Source organism: Silene latifolia, chromosome 9, assembly GCF_048544455.1.
Source record: "Silene latifolia isolate original U9 population chromosome 9, ASM4854445v1, whole genome shotgun sequence".
Lineage (NCBI taxonomy): Eukaryota > Viridiplantae > Streptophyta > Magnoliopsida > Caryophyllales > Caryophyllaceae > Silene > Silene latifolia.
In genome coordinates, this window is record NC_133534.1 from 34319128 (window position 1) to 34332281 (window position 13154).

Here is a 13154-nt window from a genome sequence, read left to right on the forward strand (position 1 = left end):
TTAAGTTTGCCTTATGGGAATTGGATATCTTGAATTTTGGAGAAGAAAGGAGTTATTGGGAAAAATAGTTATGGGGTTATCACAAATGACGAGATGAGCGATCTTTATCTATCTTATATGAAGCTCGTTATTAATGGCAACGAATTAGGTTTTGAGACAAAAGGAGAAAAAGGAGAAAAAGAAGGAAAAAGCAATGTGAGTTTTGAAATGTTGGATTCAAAGATGGATTCAAACTTTACTTCTATTCTTGGACGGATTAATGAACAAGACAAGAAATTGGAAGAATTGTTTGACCTAATTACAAAGAAAAGGAGAATTGATACTAGTGGACCAAGTGAAGTTAGCCACGCTCACATCAAAACCGTGTTGTCACGGTTTGATACTCGGCTCGAAAGTGTCTTTAAGGCCGCCGTACGAACTCACTCTGAGTCTGTTCAAATGAAGGAAGGTATGGCTAGTTTGGTTAAGTTTGGTGATGATCTTTTGCAATCTGGGAAGGAGATGAGGTCTGAGATGCAAACTATATATGAAGCAGTTAAAGCAATGACTTTGAGAATTGGTAACTTCGATACTCGATTAACCGCTCAAGCTGCACTTCTCGACCATTGTCATGCGCGAATCGAGGACTTGGAATACCGCACCCGACCACGGTCCAACCCGCCAAGCCCGCGATACCCTTGACCTTCTTGCCCTAATCCATTCACCTTAGCCTTATCTTTTTAATTCCTTTGCTCACAATAAAAATCCATTCTTATGGATATTAGCTTTTTCAATTCCGCATTATTCCTTGTGTGATTTCAGTTTATAATATTATTATGCTCATTAAGAACTAGATTGCGTTTAATATAATATGATTTTCATGATTAATTCTTGTTTCATAATATATTATTCTGGTCGTTTTATGTTTGTTCTTATCTTTTCAATGATGCCAAGAGGGGGAATTGTTTTTATGATTTGCGACCGTCTCAAGTTAATTCTCTCATGGCGTTCTATAGTTATAACTTTGAAGAGATTGTTAGTTTCTGCGCTCAACTGTTCTATAATTTGGGAAGTATTATGTTGAGGGGGAACTAGACTTAGACACAAATCATAGGTGACTTGTCATCATCAAAAAAGGGGAATTTGTTGGACCTTTAGTCCTTATTAATTGTTTTGATAATGACAGTAATGATTTGTATGTGGACTTAATATATAAACATATGCGTGTAATTGTGTGCTTAAGTTTTAATTTAGAAAGGAACAATTACACGACGCAAGCTTGAAGTTTGGACCAAGGAGGTACAACTTCAAATATACTTGATCGATGTTTTCAAGCGAGATCAAGATTGGAAATCAACCACGAGACTCAAGATGAGAGACTTGTGAAGAGACGATTCGTGTACTGAAGATCTACTGAAGATTAGTTAGTATAGGTCGTCATCCGGTAATGGTTTCACTTTGTTTGATTTAAAGGTTAGTGAAGTTATGACCTAATAGACATAACTTCATTGCTAGACAAAAATGATGCGTTAATTTTTGGAAAATATATTTTTAATGGTTTATAAAAATAAGAGAGTATTTATTTTGGTTGGAATTAATTAATTAGAATTTAAGTTAAATAAACTATTGGTTTGTAATACGATATTTATATCGTCATGCAACCTAGAGCTTTAACTAAATTCTATCTCGATTTGTTGCGGGCTTTAGAAGCAAGAAAGGACCGAAGGAAGCCTTGGGCCGGCCGAACCCTAGGGAGGCCGAAACCCTAGGTTGGCCGAAAACCCTAGGAGGCCAAATCTCCTCCTTCCTTTCTCTTCTTACTTGTTCATCAAGATATTCGTTTCCAGAACATTCCTATGCCCTAGTTCCAGAATATTCCAAACCCTAATTTACTCTACTATAAATACTCTCATTCATTCAACATTAATTGTTGACACACACATCTACAAATTTCAAAGTGAGAAAAAATATTTTAAGCAAAAATCATTTGAGCTTTAATTCTTATTTTCATATTTGCTTATACAAAAATCACGCATCAAATTTGTCAATCACTCGAAGAAAAATCGTTATAGGATATTAAATACACAAGGATAGTATACTCACTCGCATAACGTGAGATTAGTATTTGTCGTTGTATTTTTCTTATTAACGTAAGAGCAACCTAGAGTATTTAGCGATACTCAATCTGAGTTATAATCATATAGTTGATTATACGAGTGGATTGGTAATTTTTGTAATCCGGAGAAAGGTACTAAAAATTATTAATCGAGAATAGTGGACGTAGGTTTCGACTTGTGAAACTGAACCACTTCAAAATCCTGTGTGTCTCTCTTTCTCTCTCTCTTTATTATTGTGATTTCGATTTTGCACTTATTATTAATAATTTAATTAGTTGATTTTAATCAATAAAATCAAGTAATTATTTTATATCATATATTTCGAAAAAGCGGTCATCGTTTTTAATACTCAATTCACCCCCCCCCTCTTTCGTATTCGATCAATAGACTCCACAAGTTCATTCAATTTAAATTCTAATTAAATAATTCCAATTATATAAATACTCTTTCATTTTTATAAAATATTTAAAAATATATTTTCCAAAAATTAACGCATCATTTTTGTCTAGCAGTAAAGTTATACTTCCTCCATTCAACTCCACTCTACCACTTTCTTTTTTCACGTTTGTCAACGCGTGTTTTACGCGCTAAATATCATTAGCTACGTACTTGCAAAAATTATAAAAGTTAGATATTTTTAATTTACTCGTAAAGACGAATCAAACAAAATCCCACATGAATATATTTCCACTTACGTATCGAGAGAAAATCGAAATTGAATACACAATTGTGAATAGTGTACAAAAGTGAAATAGGTAGAGTGGAGTTGAATGGAGGAAGTAGTTGTGAGGTCATAACTTTACTAACATTTATCAAACAAAGTAAAACCATTACCGGATGACGACCTATACTATCTAATCTTCGGAAGATCTTCGGTACACGAATCGTCTCTTCACAAGTCTCTCATCTTGAGTCTCGTGATTGGTTTCTGATCTTGATCTTGCTTGAATACAACGATCAAGTGTTCTTTGAAGTTGTACCTTCTTGGTCCAAACTTCAAGCTTGCATCTTCGAAGTTGTACCTCCTTGGACCAAACTTCAAGCTTGCGTCTTTGTAATTGTTCCTTTCTATATTAAGACTTGAGCACACAATTACACGCATATGTTTATAATATTAAGTTCACATACAAATCATTACTGTCATTATCAAAACAATTAATTAGGACTAAAGGTCCAACAAATTCCCCCTTTTTGATGATGGCAAGTCTCCTATGATTTGTGTCTAAGTCTAGTTCCCCCTCAACACAATACTTCCCAAATTATAGAACAGTTGAGCGCAGAAACTAATAATCTTTTCAAAGTTATAACTATTGAACGCCTTGAGAGAATCAACTTGAGACGGTCGCAAATCATAAAAACAATTCCCCCTCTTGGCATCATTGAAAAGACAAGAACAGACATAAAACGACTAGAATAATATATCGTGAGACAAGAAATAATCATGAAAAACATATTATATTTAACGCAATCTAGTTCTTAATTAGCATAACAATATCCAAAACCTGCAATCACACAAGAAATAAAATGCGGAATTGAAAAAGCTAATGTCCATAAGTGTGGACTTTTATTGTGAGCAAAAGAATTGGAAAACTAAGACTAGGTTGGAAATTGTGGCGAGTTTGGGGCGAGGTAATCACGGGCTATGTGGACTCGGTGGACGAGGCATCGGACGGGTCCGATATTCCAAGTCCTCAAGTCGAGCGTGACAGTGATCAAGGACCGCGGCTTGAGCGGCTAAGCGAGCATCAAAATTAATAATCTTTAAAGTTATAGCTTTGAACGCTTCATATATTATATGCATCTCAGACCTCATTTCCTTTCCTGATTGCAATAGTTCATTCCCATACTTGACCATACTATCCATTCCTTCCCTCATACGAGTAGATTTGGAGTGTGTGTGCACGGCCGCCTTTAGAGCGTGGTCGACTTGCGTGTCTAACCGCGACAACATGGTGTATAATCGCGTCGGGCTAACACCACTCGATCCACTAGTATCAACTCTCCTTTCCTTTGTAACAAGATCAAACAAATCACATAATTTCTTGTCTTGCTCATTAATTCTTCCAAGAACAGAAGTAAAATTTGATTCTATCTTAGAATCCAACATCTCTAAATTCATATTATTTTTACCTTCTTTTTCTCCTTCTTTAGAATCAAAGCACAATTCCGAGCCATGAATAGCAAGCTTCATATATTTAAATAAAGATCATTCATCTCATCACTTCCAATAACTCCATAATTATGCTTCCCAATAACTCATTTCTTCTCTAAAATACGAGAAATCCAATTTCCATAAGGCAAACTCAAAGTAGAAGTTAGATCGTCCATCTTAGCCGTTACACTAGCTTGTATAATTTTATAAAACACAATCATAGGTAGGCTAACCTTTTTCTCCATCAAGCCAAGCCTTCATAATAAGCATCTCATGAACACCAAATTTATCTCGACCTTCTTTGCGTGGAACAATAGTAGTCCAAATAAAGGTCAAAAAGAATTTCAAAGAAGGCGACAATTTATTTGTTAAAATAGTTTCAGACGAAGTCGCATCTTGTTTGAAATACCGTTTCACTACTAATCTCTCATCAGGCGACATATTTCCCCATTCTACGCTTGGGTTAATTTCGATTCCCTCTCTAGGAACTCGACCCAAGTCACAAAAATCACCAATTGAGACACGTATAGATGTCTCATTAACCACAGCAAGTAAATTTCCTTCCTTAAATTGAACAGTAGCATAAAATTGATATACCTCAATAGGAAAGACTGGACCAGTTGCAGCAACAATATTCTCCCAACCTTGATCTTTGAGAAAATTCCTAAAGAACCCAAGTGCGTGAATGCGGTATTGAGCAACCTGATTGATATTCCTTCGTTCTACTTGAGTTAATCGAAGATTATTCAGTACAGTGTTAGTGTAATCATCCATATGCTGTGCGTAAAGAACACGTGAAGAACCATCTTGAAGCATATAGCTCTCAGTTTTTGAGCTTACCTCTGTTTCCGAAACCAATTTTCCCTTACCTTTAATCAACCTTCGCTTCTTGCTAATTATAGGTAAAGTGGAGGTGTCGGTTTGGGTGTCCCTCGGTGGTGACCGCGGCGTCGGCCTTGGTGGCGTGACGGAGCGAGCGGCTCGCGTTGGTGATCGGATTATTTTCTTTCCAATGTCAACGGGTTTCTTGGATTGAACACGGGTTGTAGGGCGATGTGCCATAATTGATGGTTAGGGTTTGTGAAGGTTTCTTGAGAGAGATGAATAAAGTGATGGTTAGTTTTGAGAAGGTAATAGGGTTTAAATAGGATAAAGAGTTTGTGTTTTGGTAAATATGGAGAATTTGGGTTTAGGTAAATACTAGTATTGGTGCCCGGCTTCGCCCGGGCTACCTCTACTTACTATTAATTTTTTTTTTCATTAAATAAAATTTCTTAAAGTTGCATAACGACGCATAAATTTACGATGAAATAAATTTTGAGACAAATTCAATACTCCCGCTATTAATATTTTACTCTTATTAATGAAACAATAGTAATAACATTTCACTACTTGCCCGTAATCATTGTTACTTTCACTATTCCCGCCGTAATTATTGGTACTGTCACTACTGCCGCATTAATATTGATAATTTCACTACTCCCGCCGTAATTATTGTTACTTTCTCTATTATCGCATTAATACTGATTATTTCATTACTCCCGTTGTTGTTTCTACCACTTTCACTAATCTCGCTGATAATATTGTTACTTTTACTATTCAAATGAGTGATTACTATCATATATATCCAATGTTACTACAATTCTTTTCTTTACTCAGTAAATTTACTACTTAGGCATGCAATTTTAAGAGGATTATATATTTATAATCATATATTACATATATGCATTAAATCAAATCGAAAGAATTATGCAATATTATATACGGAGTATTATGGAATCTAACTTGAATTATTTATAACCTACTTATTATATTTTTGTATGTTAAATAATTAACATCTCTCTAATAAACAATAAAGTTTAATAAAATTGCATAGTTTTTAAATTTAATATATAATTTTATGATGATAATAATTAATACCATAAGTGTGCATGTTTCTTCTATAAATATTTAGGAAAGTTACCAAGCATCTTCTTTCTTTTAATCTTCTTAAAATTGACCATCTTAATTAATTATTTTGTTTTAAGGAAATTGACCATCTTAATTAATTATTTTATTTTAAGGAAAATGGCCATGTTTTAGTTTCTTACAAATGTTTAGGAAAATTACTAAGCTTCTATATATTTTAATTTTAACCCAAATTATATAATATTTACATTGAGATCCATTAATCGGGTCCATCATACGGTGCTATTGATTTAAAACAATATAGTATAATTAATTTGTATAACTTTCTTTAATTACATTGAAGTCCCTTGGTTTTTGGAATTAATATATAGTATTGATGTTATTCTTTCCACTTTTTTTTCGGCACCTTCTTCTTTTTTTTGGTAATTTTTTTTTTCGTTCCTTTTTTCCGTTCTTTTTTTTTCGGCACCTTCTTTTTTTTTTTTACATATAGATAAGGAAAGAATCTTTTGTGTTGGTGTTTAGGTAGGATTGTGAAGAGTTTGTTGCACGGATATGGCAAGGTTATATTTGTGAAAGAATATAATAAGATAGAAAATATCTTTATTATACTTAGGCCATATATTGTCGATTTTGTCGATTTGTTTTGGGAATATGTGATTATACAAGATATAAAATATTATCATACACATAAGCAAGATATAACACGTAAAAAAATATTATTTAACATAATTAAACTTGCAACAAAATATACGGACACAATCGTACAATCTCATCTTTCCTAGCCAGTCATTCGGGTTCCCATACATAATTATGACGGATTTAATTATTGCTAATTAAACCAATCTCTAATCTCAATTACTCAAAGCGTTTTCTAGCTAACGGCTTAGTCAAGATATCAGCCCATTGCCTTTCTGTACTATAAAATTCAAGTGAAATGTTGCCCTTTTCTACATGATCTCGTAGAAAATGGTGTCGAATATCTATGTGTTTGGTCCTCGAATGCTGAGCAGGGTTTTTAGAAATTACTATAGCACTCGTATTATCACACATAATAGGCATACGGCCAACATTTATACCATAATCACGTAGCTGTTGCTTTAACCAAAGTAATTGAGAACATACCAGTCCAGCAGATACATATTCAGCTTCAGCGGTAGACATTGCAACAGAATTTTGCTTCTTTGAACCCCAAGTAATAATGCATGGTCCAACAAACGTAGCAAATCCAGAAGTACTTTTTCTATCTAATGAGCATCCTGCATCATCTGCATCTGAATACCCTACTAGATCGAAATTACACTCAAGTGGATACCATAAGTATAAATTCGATGTACCAATTAAATATCTCAAGATACGTTTAAGTGCAATCATATGTTACTCTTTAGGACACGATTGAAATCGCGCACAGACACATACACTAAACATTATATCGGGACGACTTGCAGTTAAATATAAAAGTGAACCAATCATACCTCGATATGTAGTCTCATCGACACACTTACCATGTTCATCTATAGTTAACTTCTTATCAGGTACCATAGGTGTATCGTAAGATTTTGCATTTTCCATAACGAATTTTCGAATTAGTTCCTTGATATATTTCTGTTGGTGAATCATTATACCTTCCTTTGTTTGTTGAATCTGCAACCCTTGGAAGAATTTCAATTCTCCCATCATGCTCATTTCAAATTCAGAAGTCATTAGATCTGAAAAATACTTGCACAATTTTTCATTAGTAGAGTCGAATATTATATCGTCTACATAATTTGCACAACAAGTAAATTAGAACCTTCGGATTTTAGGAACAAGGTATTATCAACAGATCCTCTTTTAAAATCATTTTGTAATAAAAACTTGGATAACCTGTCATACCATGCCCTGGGAGCTTGTTTCAAACCATATAAGGCTTTATCTAATTTATAAACATGGTTTTGAAACTTGCTATTTAAAAATCCAGGAGGTTGTTCAACAAAAACTTCTTCTTCCAAATAGCCATTAAGAAACGCGGTCTTAACATCCATTTGGAACAATTTCATTCCTTTATGAGCGGCAAAGACGATAATGAGACGAATAGCCTCAAGTCTTGCTACGGGTGCAAAGGTCTCGTCATAGTCGATCCCTTCTTGTTGATTGTAGCCTTGGACAACTAGTCAAGCCTTGTTTCTTGTAATAATTCCTTCGTCGTCCAGTTTATTTCTGAACACCCATCTCGTACCAATAACAGTTCGATCACTAGGTCGTGGTACTAAATGCCATACCTTATTGCGTTCGAATTGTTGAAGCTCATCTTGCATAGCTAATATCCAATCGGGTTCAGCAAGAGCTTCTTTGATATTGGTAGGTTCAATGGTTGACAGAAAAGAAAAGAACGAGCAGAAGTTATTCAAGGACCTTCTAGTTTTAACACCTTGTTCTAGATTTCCTTAGGATTTTGTCCAAAGGATGGGAACTTTGATGTTTCCACTTCTTGAGAAATCTAGGTTCATTATTATTTGATGAACTCGCACCTTCTACAGATGAAGAATCATGATTTGTTCCCCCTGAGTTGGACTCGGAGTTTTCTTCAAAAGTATTATTAACTTCATCAGAATTATCATGATTTGGATCGGAAGTTATAACATCATTAGGTATAACTTCAAGATCTCTTTCCTTATTTGGAGAAGTGTCGATAGTATCATTAAATACGTACTTATCACTTCTCTTAGGATCATTTGCAGAGTTATCTAGTTCATCATTAATGCCTTCTATATTTTCATTATCATTTAATGGTTCATCTCTGGCTAAAAAGAAATCGGGCTCATCTGGATCCTCTTCTTCCTGTGCAACTTTACCAAACACATTATCTTCATCAAAGTGAACATGAACACTTTATTCTATGCGCAAGGTTCTCTTTTTGAAAACTTTGTAAGCTTTACTATGATCCGAATATCCCAGAAAAACAGCTTCGTCACTTCGGGGGTCAAATTTTCCTAAATTGTCTTTTCCATTATTGTGAACAAAGCATTTGCTCCCGAAGCAACGGAGATGTGATATATTGGGTTTTCTCCCTCTTAAAAGTTCATAGGGAGTCTTTTTCAAAATTGGACGGATCATAGCTCTATTGTGCACATAGCATGCGGTACTAACGACACGCCCAAAAACTTCTAGGAAGGCCACTACACAAAAGCATAGTACGAGCCATATCCTCTAGGGTTCGATTCATACGTTCCACGACACCATTTTGTTGTGGGGTACGTGGTGCGGAGAAGTTATGCCCCACACCATTTTCCCTACAAAATTCTATAAACGATTGATTATCAAATTGCGTGCCGTGATCCGTCTGAATCGAAATAAGCTTTTTGTCATATTTATTTTGGGCAAGTTTCATTAATACCACAAATTCATTGAAAGTTTCATCTTTAGAGGAAAGAAAGATTGGCCAGACATACCTTGAGTAATCATCGACTAGAACAAATACGTACTTTGATCCACCACGACTTCTAACTTTCATAGGTCCACATAAATCCATGTGTACTAACTCAAGTGGTCGTTTAGTACTAACTATTCTCTTAGGTTTGAATGAGGATCTAACATGTTTGCAACGGGCACATGAGTCACACATTTTCTCTTGCTCGAATTTAATTGATGTCAAGCTTTCAACTAAATCCATAGACTTAAGTTTCTTTAAAATAATTGGACTAATGTGTGCAAATCTCTTGTGCCACAAGCAAGACTCATCTAGGGTTACTTTCATACACGAGAAGGAATTTGTATTGACAGCATTTCAGTTAATCATATACACATTCCTCCTACGGTGACCCTCAAGCAGAACATTACTAGTACCTTCAATTATGATACGACAAACATTGGCATGAAAAACAACTTTGTTACCTTTGTCACATAATTGAGAAATACTAAGTAAGTTATGTTTAAGACCACTTACCAGATATACATTCTCGATTGAATGAGAGGTTGAAATTCCAATTTTTCCTACTCCAATGATCCTGCCCTTCTTGTTATCTCCAAAGGTGACCTTGCCACCAAAAAAGGGCTCTAGTGAAAGAAAAAAATTTATGTCTCCTGTCATGTGTCTCTAACATCCACTGTCGAGATACCATAGATTATTTTCTTTCACCACTTCCTGCATATGAATCAAATAAGGCTTTTAGGTACCCAAGCTAAGTTGGGTCCTTTATGGTTAGTGACTCTGTAAATTTGATCCTTTCTAACCCATACTTGTCTTATTATTCTTTTGGCTTTAACATAGGGTTGTCTTGGTCTTTGTCTAGGAAATGGAACATGAGATACTCTAGGCTTTGTCCTAGTGTTATGAACTTTAGACTTAAATGTATGTTTTTGATTCTCATTCATTTTGTTTGATTTTGGAGGAAGAGATGAGTAATCGAAAGCCATATCATAAGTCCACCTAAACTCATTATTACGTTCTTCATTGTTATCAGATTCATCTATAGTCGAGACATCATCTTCAACTATGAAATCACAAGATTCAACAGATTCGACATTCTTTTGCTTATCCAAAGCAAGTTTGACACAATTGACTTGAATATGTCCAGTAGAACCACAGTAATTGCAAATCAAATATTCGGGAAGGTTGACATATTTTCTTTTTCTGAAATCACGATCAGAAGGATTGTATTTGCATTTATCATGGTCTCTACGGCTATAACATTCATGACCAAGTCCCATCTTCATGTTATTATCAGATTGTTCGGTAAGGAAGTTTAAAACTTTTGTGCTTCCTTCCCACTTATCATGAACTTTTCGTGCATGTAAGAGTAATTCTTTCAAGGACTCGATTTCTTTTTCACATTTCGAATGATCTACACTCGAATCCTTGGAAGATTTATCTTTCTTAATATCTTCACGATATTTATCAAAACGTTCATTCAAGATACGTTTCTCATTATCATGTTGCTCTCTAAGTTTAGACATGCTGTCTTTGGCTTCTTCTAATTGTTTAGAAAGAAATGTAATTTCTTTCTTGTGTTCGGAAACCACATTATTTTTGCCATCTAATTCTGATTTTAAAATCTCATTGACTTTCTTCAGCTCAGAAGTTCTAGCATCACTAGCTATAACTTTAGCTTGAAGATTCTTAATGTTGAGTTTTAGCTTCGAAGTTATAGCATCACTAGCCTTAACTTTAGATTCGAGAGCGTTTTTCTCAGCATTTGTCATGTCCGAAGTTATAGCTGAAGTAGCTGTAACTTTAGATTTTAGCTTTTTGGCTTTAGCTTTCAGAAGTTGGTTTTCCTTAGCAATGTCTAGGATTTGTTCATTAAGGTCACTTAACTCTAGACTTTGTTCATGACAATGATCAAGGGTTTGTTCAAAATACTTAATTAAAGCACTCTTAGAAAGTTTCTTAACTTGCTTATTGAGTTCAAGAAAACTTACCTTTTCATCATCGTCTGAGTCTGAATCTCCAACAAGACACATCTCAGCATCAGAATTATTACTTTCATTGTCGCTGTCGGTGACTAGGTCAAGACTAACGTTGCTTAGGCAAAGATTGGCAACTTCTTCTTCTTCGAACTCGTCATCTTCAGCGTCCAAGTCTCCCCAACAATAAGCCATCATGACTTGCTTGAACTCCTTCTTTGTTTTGTCACGTTGATTTTTGTCTTTAATTTTCTTCCATGTAGGGCAATCTTTGATCATGTGATCATTATCACCATACTTGAAGCATCCACAATTTAAGAAAGACTCTTTTGACTCAGAAGTTTTCTTGGGAGTTTGCTTTATTTAGTTATTTGTTTTATTTTGATTTCGATTGAGGAAATTTTTCTTAAATCGTTTGACAAACAACACAGTTTCATCTTCAATATCTGAAGAATCATTCTTTTTGCTAGACTCTGCTTGTAAGGCCATTTTCTTGCTTTTACCAGCATCCTCCTCATCCTGATTCAGAGTAATCTCGTGAGCCATTAAGGTTCCGAGTAGCTCCTGATAGGATAATGAAGTTAGGTCCTTACATTCCTCTATAACAGACACTTTATGTCTCCATCTGCAAGACATACTTCTAAGAATTTTCCTAGCAATTTCCTCGGAGTCGAAAGTTCTTCCTAAGTTCTTTAACTCATTAATGATACTAGAAAAGCGAGAGGACATGCTGTCAACTGACTCGTTTTGCTCCATGGCAAACAGCTCGTATTTTCGCATTAGTAATGCCATACGTTGCTTTTTGACAACAGCGGTTCCCTCATAGGCTAATTCTAGACCATCCCATATTTCCTTGGCAGATGAACTGGTTGAGAAACGATCGAATTTAGTTCGAATCATACCGTTTTGCAACAAACTTATTGCTTTTGAATTCTTCTCAGTCTTTTTATAATCCGCGTCAATATAATCCTCTTCCTTCTTTTCGACGGTAGTGCCATCAGTGGTTGCAAGTAAGATCTTATTCGGACCATTCTTGATAATCAACCAGCACTCCCAATCGTTACCCTTAATAAAATGGGTCATCATATTCTTCCATAAACCATAGTTCGTCCCATTGAATATAGGACACTTAAGGTGTTTGGAATCCATTTGATAAAAATTAAATGCAGCGGAAAAACGCTAAATAGACTCAAAAAAAAAAGATCAGACTCTAGCGGTTAGGCTATGAAGAGCACGAGGCTCTGATACCAATTGTGGAGTCTATTGATCGAATACGAAAAGGGGGGGGGGTGAATTGAGTATTAAAAATCTAACCCTACTTTTTCGAAATATATGATAGATAATTAATTACTTGATTTTATGAATTAAAATCAACTAAATAATTATTTCAAGCAATATAAAAATAACGAAAACAATAAAATAGAGAGAGACACGGGATTTTGAAGTGGTTCAGTTTCACAAGTCGAAACCTACGTCCACTATTCTCGATTAATAATTTTTAGTACCTTTCTACGGATTACAAAAATTATCAATCCACTCGTATAATCAACACTATGATTATAACTCAGATTGAGTATCGCTGTGGACAGCGGGCCGCCCACGGGGGCGCTTGG